The 11,103-nt window shown below is 39.8% G+C and overlaps 1 non-coding gene across 1 annotated transcript; it reads left to right on the top strand.

Moving 5' to 3' along the window:
- Window positions 1-10,654: 10,654 nt before the first annotated feature.
- LOC145135316 (small nucleolar RNA R71) lies at window positions 10,655-10,761 on the top strand. The gene has a single exon (XR_013719779.1). It is a non-coding gene; the product is annotated as a small nucleolar RNA R71 (small nucleolar RNA).
- The last annotated feature ends 342 nt before the right edge of the window (window positions 10,762-11,103 follow it).

Genomic DNA, 11,103 nt, shown 5'->3' with positions numbered 1-11,103 from the left:
TCAAAAATTTCAACTAATGTAACCAAAATTTTAACTAATGTAAGCAACCCCCTACCCCACACTTAATTTATGCAATGTCCCCATTGCATACTATGCATGAAAAAACATAATAGTAAAGAGAGAATTGGCACAAACTCCCCTGTGATAGTAGTTGCGAGGTTGTTTTTCTTCTTTGAAAGCTCCATCTTCAATTGACTTTAAACATGGGAACAACTCATCCATGTCTTGGGTGTCAAATCTCGTGTGGTACAGCTCCAAATATATAGGAAAATAGTCTCGAAAATTTTTCGGGAATTAACCTTTAAAGAATATGAGTAAATCCGTATCATATGTGGTCAGAATCCAAATTTTGATAGTGGAATATTGACTGACTTTCCGAGTTACTACGGCTGCTCGACGAACAAAAGGGCTTTTTGCAGAAAAGTCGTGGTTTCGCAAGCGGACTCGCCGAGCCCAAAATATGCACTCGGCGAGTACATCGCTGAGTGATAAATAAATCTTCTGCTTCTGAGTCCGTTCCTGATGTGGTTGTGTATGATAATTTAGTGTCTTTCCTTCATTTTTCTTTAATAAGCAACACTCTAAAACCCTCTTTGATAACAGACTCGACCTTAAACTTAAAAATTACACATTCTCTTCTAGACCCGACCCTTACTCTAGCCTTGACATTTGAGACTCTTGCATGCGTCCTAGCCTCAATCTGAAAAGATAAGAGCAACCACAAGTGATAAAAACAAATTCCTACTTTATCGTCCTAAAAGCAAATAAAAATTCAAAACACAAAACAAATAAAAATTGTCTTCAAACAACCAAATAAAACCATAAAAATATCAATCTTCATCTTTCTCCTCATTTCCTCCTGCTCCACTCCCACTAGCTTGGTTCCTCCTTGCTTGCACTCTTTCCTCCCAACTTGGCACATAGGGGAATCCGGGTCCGGGCCTTGGTGCGATATTCATTTGTTCAAATAAATAAATAAATGACTCGTTGTTATAGTTCATGCTTCTCCCAAGGTCGTCTTGGTACCTTCTTGCCTCAATGTTGTACCAATCCATGGGTAACTCTTCATCCACCGAAATGACCGGTGGGTCTTCCCGAGCTTTCTGTCTCCTTTGCCTTACCCTTCTTCCTGGCTCCTCCGGTACCAACACCTCATCCGCATTAGGGATGCTAAAATTCCCCCCCCCCCCCACCAAAATCCTCCATGATTCTTGCCCTCCTAAACAAAGTGGTGCTGAAAGGAGGAGTAGGAATCATGGTCAACATCCGAGCTTCCCCTTGGTCAAAATACCATATGTTCTTGCAAGCTTCGTAACAAACATTCCCCTGTTAATTTTTGAAGTGATCCACTCCTTGACCGCCCCCTCTGCTAAATATTTTATTTTGCCAAGCAATATTGCAAGTAGCAGAAAACATCGGGAGTGATAATGCTCCACATGTAGAAAATGTCAAGAGTAGGGACCTTATCGTCATCCTTTCGCATGTTAATAGTACTTGCGATCAGACGATGTATCAAGCGGTGAATTGGGGAACATATACTCCCCTCTTGAGCAGATGATGGAATCTAGACCCGGTTGGCGATTGTGTTCCACGAAGTCGATGCAACCACTTCCTCGGGGAAGTCTTTGTGACAATGTTCTAGGAATGTTTCAAAATTTTCAGACATAATCACATCTTGATCATAAATCCCTATCCTCCATGCGAGCTCTGCAATGCTGCATTGACGCAACTCCCCTCCAAAACATAAATTAATAGTGTTTGGATTGTAGTAGTCACTACCACCTCAGAAGGAGATGGTAGCAAAGAACTCCCAGCACAATTCCTGATAAACAGGCTCTTGAATCTTAAAGAGTCGGTTCCAACCATTACAAACTATTGTCGTCCCATCATTGTTGAAAGACTTGACCAAATAAGGGGTCAACTCTTCCTCCAACCCAATTTGACCAATCCAAGGCGAGTCAATATCATTGGGGACATATATTTCCTTGCGCCTTAACGATTCCAGCTTGTTTGTTACGCGAGCAAGTGAAGGCTTGGAGTTTATTTGTGGAAAAGTTACCCATAGGAGGTCCCCATAACCGCCTCCCCTTGAACTTTGTCCCCGTCTAGACATAATTCCTGCAAGACAGAATCAAGAAAACCACAAACAAAACACAAAGCAGTTAAGAACATCAAAATGTCTGAGCATCTGTGACCCGGACTCGCCGAGTCCACGAACCGACTCGGCGAGCAGGACGAACTGTGCGAGTCCAATCCAGTCGGGTGAAATTAACTGTTCGATTCTATAAATTAATCCAGGGGTTTGCTTCGGAATGTTCACTAAGCATGAGTATATAAGAAATTTTGTCTATAACGACCTAATTTATCAAGAAATCGAAACACTAAAATCCAAGTTTAGTCAAAATCGGGATTTTTCAGAAATTAAGGATATAATTCCACCAAAGGTTGAAACTTTTAAAATATTAAGAGTGAAAATGGCTACCTTTTAGTTGGATTTGCAAGGAAACGGAAGAAATCAAGATGAGAGCTTGAGAGAACCTTGCTCGTCGTGTATGGGTGGTGGCTGGATGAAATGTTGAAGTGTTTTACGATTAGGGTAAAACCCCCTTTTAGAGAATGTGAAAAGTAATTATTATTTTTTTGGGGTAAATACGTGGACTCGCCGAGTAGATGTACCTACTCGCCGAGTAGTAACGCGATTCCGCGTTTAATCGGGATTTCTTAAATGGACTCGCCGAGTAGGTTTAGGGACTCGACGAGTCTTTCATTATGTTTGATAAGAATTTGAGTTTTTTAAATTGTATGCCACCAACCCCACACTTGAGCATTGCTTGCCCTCAAGCAATCATCATAAGCACAGAAGAAGATTGATAAAAGCAGATCCTAAAAAAAACTAAAATAAAAATGAAAAATAAAGGAAAAAGAAAGCAAACTCTAAACTCGGGTTGCCTCCCGGAAGCGCTTCTTTTTAAGGAGTCATTAGCTGGATTCCTTCCCGCTTTAAGTTTCTGTAGTTCCTCCTAGAAGCAGCCCTTCTTCAAGACCTTCATCTCTTGGAATTCCTTCTTCATATCTCTTCACTCTATGACCATTAACCTTGAAAGGAGTTCCGTATCTTGATATAAGCTCAATAGCTCCATGAGGAAAAACTTGCTTCACTATAAATGGACCATCCCATCGTGTCTTTAGCTTGTCCGGGAAAAGTTTGAACCTTGAATTGAAGAGTAGCACCTTTTGTCCTTCATGAAAGTCTTTATTACCCTTTAATCTTTTTTCATGCCAATTCTTTGTCTTTTCTTTGTATATCAAGGAACTAGTGTAGGCCTCATTTCTAAGCTCTTCAAGGGCATTCATTTGCATCAACCGGTTGGTTCGAAGTTCAACAAAATCAAAATTTCACATCTTTAGAGCCCAAAAAGCTTTATGCTCTATTTCTACCGGTAAATGACAATTTTTTCCATATACTAACCTATATGGTGTAGTACCAATAGGTGTCTTGAAAGCTGTTCGAAAGGCCCAAAGTGCATCATCTAATTTATCCGACCATTCCTTTCGATTTCCTCTAACCGATCTTTCTAAAATCCTTTTTAATGCCCTATTCGTTACTTCAGTTTGCCCACTAGTTTGTGGATGATAAGATGTGGAGAGCCTATGATGTACCCCATATTTCTTCAACACTTTGGCTAATTGATCATTTGCAAAGTGAGTGCCCCGGTCACTAATAAGAGCTTTAGGAACTCCAAATCTTGAGAATAACTTCTTTAGAAATCGCACCACCACCCAAGCATCATTAGTTGGTAATGCTTGTGTCTCCGCCCACTTAGACACGTAATCGACCGCCACCAAGATATATTTATTCCCTTTGGACATAGGGAAAGGTCCCATAAAGTCAATCCCCCACACATCAAATATTTCACAAATTTGAATACTATGTTGAAGCATTTCATTTCGGGATGATATAATCCCCGCTCGTTGGCATGAATCACATTCTTTGACAAATTGAGCAGCATCTTTAAAAATTGTGGGCCAATAAAAACCAATATCAAAAATCTTCCTAGCCGTGTAGTGTGCTCCATGATGTCCCCCGGCGGGCCCGCTATGACAGTGTGCCAAGATTTCTCGACTTTCTTTCCTGAATACACATCTTCTTATCATTCCGTCTGTGCAGCTTCGGAAGAGATACGGCTCATCCCAAAAGTAGTACTTGATTTCTGAAAAGAATGTCTTCTTTTGCTGGTGGGTTAAGTCTTTTGGAATGTATTTGGTTTTTAAGTAGTTAGCTATATCCGCAAACCATGGCATTTCTCCGGATACTACTAAAAGATATTCATCGGGAAAATGGTCTCCAATCTTGTTTTCTTCCAACTCCTCCAAATGCGGGTTCTCTAATCTTGACAAATGGTCGGCAGCTACGTTTTCCATTCCCTTTTTATCGCGTATTTCAATGTCAAACTCTTGCAAAAGTAAGACCCAACGTATTAATTGGGGCTTAGCATCTTGTTTAGTAAAAAGATACTTTAGGGCCGAATGGTCGGTAAAAACTATGGTCCTGGATAGTACCAAATAAGGGCGGAACTTATCAAAAGCGTATACCACAGCTAGTAGCTCCCTCTCGGTAGTAGTGTAGTTCTCTTGAATTGGGTTTGAAGTTTTTCTTGCATAGTAGATCGGCTGAAAATGCTTGTCAACTCTTTCTCCCAAAACAGCTCCCACCGCATAGTCACTAGCATCACACATTAGCTCGAAAGGAAGATTCCAATTTGGTGCTATCATGATAGGAGTAGTGGTTAACCTTTCCTTTAACAAATGAAATGCTTCATGACATTCCTTGGAAAAATCAAATGGGGCATCCTTTAAAAGTAATTGAGTCAAAGGCCTAGAGAACTCCTTACCCCTTTTACATTAGTTGGAGGGGGTAGCTTAGCTATTGTGTCCACTTTTGCTCTATCCACTTCTATCCCTTTCCTTGAAACTTTGTGACCCAATACAATTCCTTCTTTCACCATGAAGTGGCACTTTTCCCAATTAAGGACAAGGTTTGTCTTTTCACATCTAGCTAGCATCAAGTCCAAATTAGATAAGCAATCTTCAAAAGATGACCCGAACACCGAGAAATCATCCATGAAGACCTCCATAAACTTCTCGATCATATCATGAAAAATGGCCATCATGCACCTTTGGAAAGTAGCTGGTGCATTGCATAACCCAAAAGGCATGCGTCTATATGCAAATGTTCCACTTGGGCATCTAAAAGTGGTCTTCTCTTGGTCTTGTGGGTCTATTGGAATTTGAAAATACCCCGAAAACCCATCAAGAAAACAATAATATAAATGGCCGGAGAGTCGTTCGAGCATTTGATCGATGAATGGCAATGGGAAGTGATCCTTTCATGTGGCATCATTCAATTTTCTGTAGTCAATGCAAACACGCCACCTGGTTACCGTTCTTGTTGGAATTAAATCGTTATTTTCATTGGCCACCACTGTCATTCCTCCTTTCTGGGTACCACTTGCACCGGACTCACCCATGGGCTATCAGAGATTGAGTAAATGATTCCGGCATCTAGTAGCTTAACCACCTCCTTTTTCATAACCTCTTGCATGTTCGGGTTAAGTCTTCTTTGGCGTTGAACTACACGTTTACCTCCATCATCTAAGTTAATCTTATGAGAACAATAAGCTGGACTAATTCCTTTTATGTCGGTAATTTGCCATGCTATAGCACCTTGCCTCTTCCTTAGTACACCCACAAGGCTTTCTTTCTCATGTTCGGCCAGATCAGCAGCTATAATTGCAGGTTTTTGTTGGCCATCTTCAAGAAACGCGTACTCCAAGTGATCTGGTAGTGCCTTAAGTTCAGTTTCCGTGTTCTGAATGTTGAACACGTCGAGTCCAGTGAGGGGACTGGTCGAGTCCTTCGTAAAATCCGCGACTGATCGTGTTTCTTTAGATGGGCTCGTCGAGTCTGTCGAGGCGACTCGGCGAGTCGGGTGTTCTGCACTTCTGATTAGATCATTATACTCAGCTTCCTCGAGCAGTCTTTCTAATTCCAGCATGTCTCTTTCCGCATCAAATTCTTCTTCATGTGTGATGGTGGACTTGTTTGGCTCATCTTCGTTCCATTCCTCCATCAACTCTTCCAACATATCAACCGAAAATGCTGTGTCATCGCTATTCCTTGGATGTTTCATGGCTTGATCAACTCCAAAAGTGACTGATTCGTCTCCTGCCCGAAGGGTAAGTTTAGAATCTCGCATGTTAACTATAGCAGTTGCGGTGTTAAGAAAAGGTCTTCCAAGTATTATCGAGACTTTAGGATTCGCTTCCATGTCTAAAACTATAAAGTCCGCGGGAAACACGAACTTATCAACCTTCGCCAATAGATCTTCACATATTCCTCTCGGGAATGTGACCATTTTATTTTCTAGGTGAATTGCCATTCGAATTGGCCTTGGCTCCGAAAGATCTAATTTCTTGAAAAATGACTATGGCATGAGATTTACACTTGCCCCTGAATCAGCCAATGCATAAATGATAGCTAAGTTTCCAAATTGGCAAGGCAATTTTAAGCTTCCCGGATCACCATTCTTCTTAGGTAGTTTGTTCAACATGGCAGCTGAACAATTCTTGTTTAGGACCACTTCTTTACCTCTTCCATCTTCTTTCTATTAGTTAGAAGATCCTTGAGGAATTTTGTCACACCCCAACACCAGAACGGCGGAAACGTTCGGGGGTGGAGGACGTCATGTACAGTATTACAACAAAGCATAGTAGTAAACAAGCAACAACATCATCCATTGCATTAATAATATAATTTCATACAAGTGTGTTCTGTGAAGTTTATAAGACACCAAAAATGTAAATCAAAAATAAGAGATGAGTCTTGAACGAGCTCCATCTTCTCAAAACCTGGCATCGGTACCTGTCTAATGATGACCTGAGAATACAAGTTATTTTGAAAGAGTTTATCAGCTTTAAAGTTGGTGAGTTCATAAGCATTTTAGTGTCATTGTTTTTATGAAAGTGTTTGTAAGTACTTGATGTATAAGTCTGTAAATGTTTGTAAATGTTTGCATCTCCTAGAAAATCCTATATTTTCTACTAAACGTAGCCTTCTACCAAGGCACCAAATGAAATGTATGTTTGTTTCTTGTAAGAGTGTATATTTTCTAAAGTGTGACTATCATTATCCAAAAATATAGTTTTACATTACCTTTTATGTGAAAAGATCACAATGTGAATGCAATGGGGAAATAATAAAGTACTGTAGTGTTGTATTATAGTAACTACCGCTGTACTTTCTACCTTAAACCAATTGATATTTAAGGTATGATGTGACCTGGTTGTACCATACTTCGACTAATAACACGACGATGAAAGACGTCGGAAGGTATGACATTTGGCACCCGTAGACTTGCAAGTCCCACTGTAGCGAACAACAAGGTGTAGGATAGTCAATCCAGTATAGATCTATACGCAAATTCACGCTCTCTTTTTAGGAGACTCTGGATACAAATCGAGCCATGACAGGTGATACCATGCCCCGAACTATGGTTCATATTTATCTTATTGTATTCTTGTATATGTAATGTATGTACTAGTTGTATTGTATGTTCTCTCTGTCTAGTATGTATGTATGTTCTCTTAGTTTCTCATAAGAGTATGTTCTCTTGTATAATGTATAGTATGTACTAGCTGTATTGTATGTTCTCTCTGTCTAGTATGTATGTATGTTCTATTAGTTTCTCATAATAGTATGTATTGACTCATTTATGAACTGACTCTTTGTATGTTTCATTGTTCTTGTAACATTATTAGTAACTTCCTAAACTATACCTATTATAGTTTACTAGTAATGTTGTTTGTATGAATGAACATGATTGTATACCCTTGCTACTCAAAGGTATTGAACTGAATGAAGGAACTTTTATATCTTTATACATATACATAATATATAACTAAGATTCAAACGACCTTCGGACAAACAACCGATACCCTAAGTCCACAACCAAACAAGGAACAGGGAGTAAGGTGAGCTATCAGTCCTAAGTCCTTTCAATCCTACTTATATAACTATATCTATATAGATACACATTTGATAAAATATAAGTTTAAAAGAGTTTAATAAAAGTATTTAGCATGTAAAAGAGTTTGTAAAACGATATGGAGTAGTTTGTTTGATAACACAGTTTGAAAAGTAAGAAAATCACTTGTTTGGTAGTTATTAATCACATGTGATTGATATAATAACTATAATAGTTCAACTTGTATCCCCCCCCCCATAAAAGCATTTAAAATCATTTAAAAGGTTGATTAAGGGGTATGAACTCACATGTAGTGAGTGGTTTGGATGAACGGATGGTATAGGATGCTAAGTGTCAAGTGAAGACTTGAGCCCACACACGGATCCTATTTAACATATAATGACACATATATGTATCTAATTAGTCAATTAACAACTAATTAAGCAAGTAAAGACACCCTAGGACATGGAAAACACTTTAATTCAAGTGCTAGAAGTACCAAAGGGTTGCATCTAAGGGAAGTATGGCCTCTCATTGGAGTTTATGGCCAATATGGATGCATCACATGAGTTTACGGCCCAGGGGTAATTCCCCATGAGTTTACGTCCGTAAACTCATGGTATTTTGTACCAAGTTGTGATATAAGGTGTTATAAGTCACAATGAAGTGTTCTATGTTCAAGTCTAAGCCTTAGGAAGGAATGGTGGCACATATGCACCACTAACTAGTGTTTACGGCCCAAGGTGGTTGCCTTGGCCGTAAACACCATTTGTTCTTGGTTCTTTTGATGTTTAAGGTCCTATACTTTTCTTGGAAGTATTCTAGACTTGGTTCCAAGGCTTTGGAAGGGATTAGGGCTCATTTTCACCCTTAATTAGGGTTTACGGCCCAAGGAGATTTCCTTGGCCGTAAACACCTTTTGATCTTGTTTTCTTGATGTTTTCTAGGTGTAAACTAAGTGATTCAAGCATATAACAAGCTAAGGCAAGAGTACTTACAATATAGAAGCTTGTAAGGGTGTTTAAGGTTCAAGAACACTAGTGTGTGTTCTTGGTGTTGTTGGTGAAATGAAGAACACTTGAAGATCTATCAAAATGAAGAGATTTCATGGATGAAATCATGTACAATCACTAGATATAGAAGTATATCAACTAATCAAGGAAAGAATCACTTAAAAAGTTGAAGATCTTAGTGAAAAATCGGATGATACTTGAGAGAGAATGACTTCTAGGCTTGAAAATGGTAAAAATCACTAAAATGACTAAGTGTCATATTTATACCTTAGAGTTTACGGCCATAAACTCCATTTTATGGCCGTAAACTCCAAACTCTTGGAGTGTTGAGACTTAAATGTTGCACAATAAACTCTAGAGTATACTTCCTATAATTAACTCTTGAAGGTACTAGGCTTTAGAACCCTCAAACAGACTCTAAACAGTGCTAAAAGTTAGCAGAAATAAGTCTAACTTAGATTGAAGTGAATGGTTGTTCAAGATAGAAATATCGAGTTGTCACAAATTTGCATATTTCTGCATTTGTGCAACCGCCTCTATGAATGGCATATTAATCTGGAGAGCCTTTATGTGTTCCAGAAACTTCTGGTAGTCAACTTCATTTTTTTCTTGTCTAGCTCGAGCCGGAAAGGGAAGTGGAGGCTGATATGGCTTAACAGGAGGCTGTATTTTCTGTTCAGGTGGGGGACTCGTCGAGTCCGTTACATCGACTCGGCGAGTCGGATCGGGATTCTGTGATTCTTCAAGATCTTTTTTATCCTCTTGCACCAGCTTAGGATCTTCTTGTTGAATAGGGTTCAGAGGATTTATAATCTTCCCACTCCTAGTTGTCACGATATTTATGTGTGCACCTTTCGGGTTACTTTCGGTATTACTAGGAAGTCCACCCGGTCTTCTCTCATTCACTTGTTGAGCAATTTTCCCCAGCTGCTTTTCTATGTTGAGAATAGATGCTTGCTGATTCCTAAGCAAGGCTTGTTGATCTTTCATCATAAGTTGGTGTTCTCTCAACATATTTTGTTGATCTTTGAGAGTAGCATCGACATCATTATGTCTTTTCTCGGTTGCAGCCACGAATCTTGTAAGCATGTCTTCCAAATCTGATTTCTTTTCATGTACCAGTTCCTCCTTTTGATAAAAGCCTCTCTCCTTTTGCTTATACTTTTCCTCCCTTGTCTTTTTGTACTCATCATAAGGTAGCCATTCCTTCTTTGGTTTTTGCCAATTGTCTTCAAACCTATCACCACTTGAATAGCACACTTGCACCTTCCGATTCCCGTTCTCGTCAAGATCACAATCTTTAGTTAGATGAGGTCCTCTACAGTTTTCACAACCCACTCTAATGGCGTGGATGGATTGGTCCATCTTAGTCATTCTTCGATCCATGCTTTCCAATTTTTCCATCAATGCTGCCATGTCATCAGTAATAGAGTTCACCGCCCCTCGAGTCAAGTCATTTCTTGGGTTATGATATTCTCTAGAGTGTTTAGAGAATTCTTCAATTAGGGCCTTTATCACCGGGGGTGCTTTCTTTGTGAGTGGTCCTTGCGAATCAAGGAGTTGCCTAGTTGTCACATTTACTCCATCATAGAAAATGGAGACTTCTTGTTGGCTGTTTAGGTCGTGATGTGGGCAATTCCTTAGCAAGCCTTTGTACCTTTCCCACGCCTCATATAATGACTCTCCAGCTTGTTGTTCAAAATTAGCTATGGCTTTCTTTAACTTGGCTATTTTTGAAGGAGGGAAAAACTGGTCTATGAATTCTTCTTTCATTTTAGCCCATGTAGTGATGGATCCTGGGGGAAGTGATTTCAGCCAATCCTTTGCGGCTCCCTTGAATGTGACAGGTAGCATACGAAGCAAGACAGTGTCGCGAGCCACATTAGGGACATTGAAGTAGTCGGCTATGTCATTGACTTCGTCACGATGCTTGTATGCGTCTTCATGATCCTTCCCGTAGAATGGAATCTCCTTAAGTTGAGCAAGTATGTGGCCTTTAAGTTCAAAGGTGGCAGTTGTGGGAATCGCGGGTTGCACGAGTCCCGGGCCGGTGTCGTCACGCATCCT

Source organism: Lactuca virosa, chromosome 8 (genome assembly GCF_052849685.1).
Source record: "Lactuca virosa cultivar CGN04683 chromosome 8, Lactuca_virosa_CGN04683_v6, whole genome shotgun sequence".
NCBI lineage: Eukaryota > Viridiplantae > Streptophyta > Magnoliopsida > Asterales > Asteraceae > Lactuca > Lactuca virosa.
This window is presented reverse-complemented; position numbering and strand designations above follow the sequence as displayed.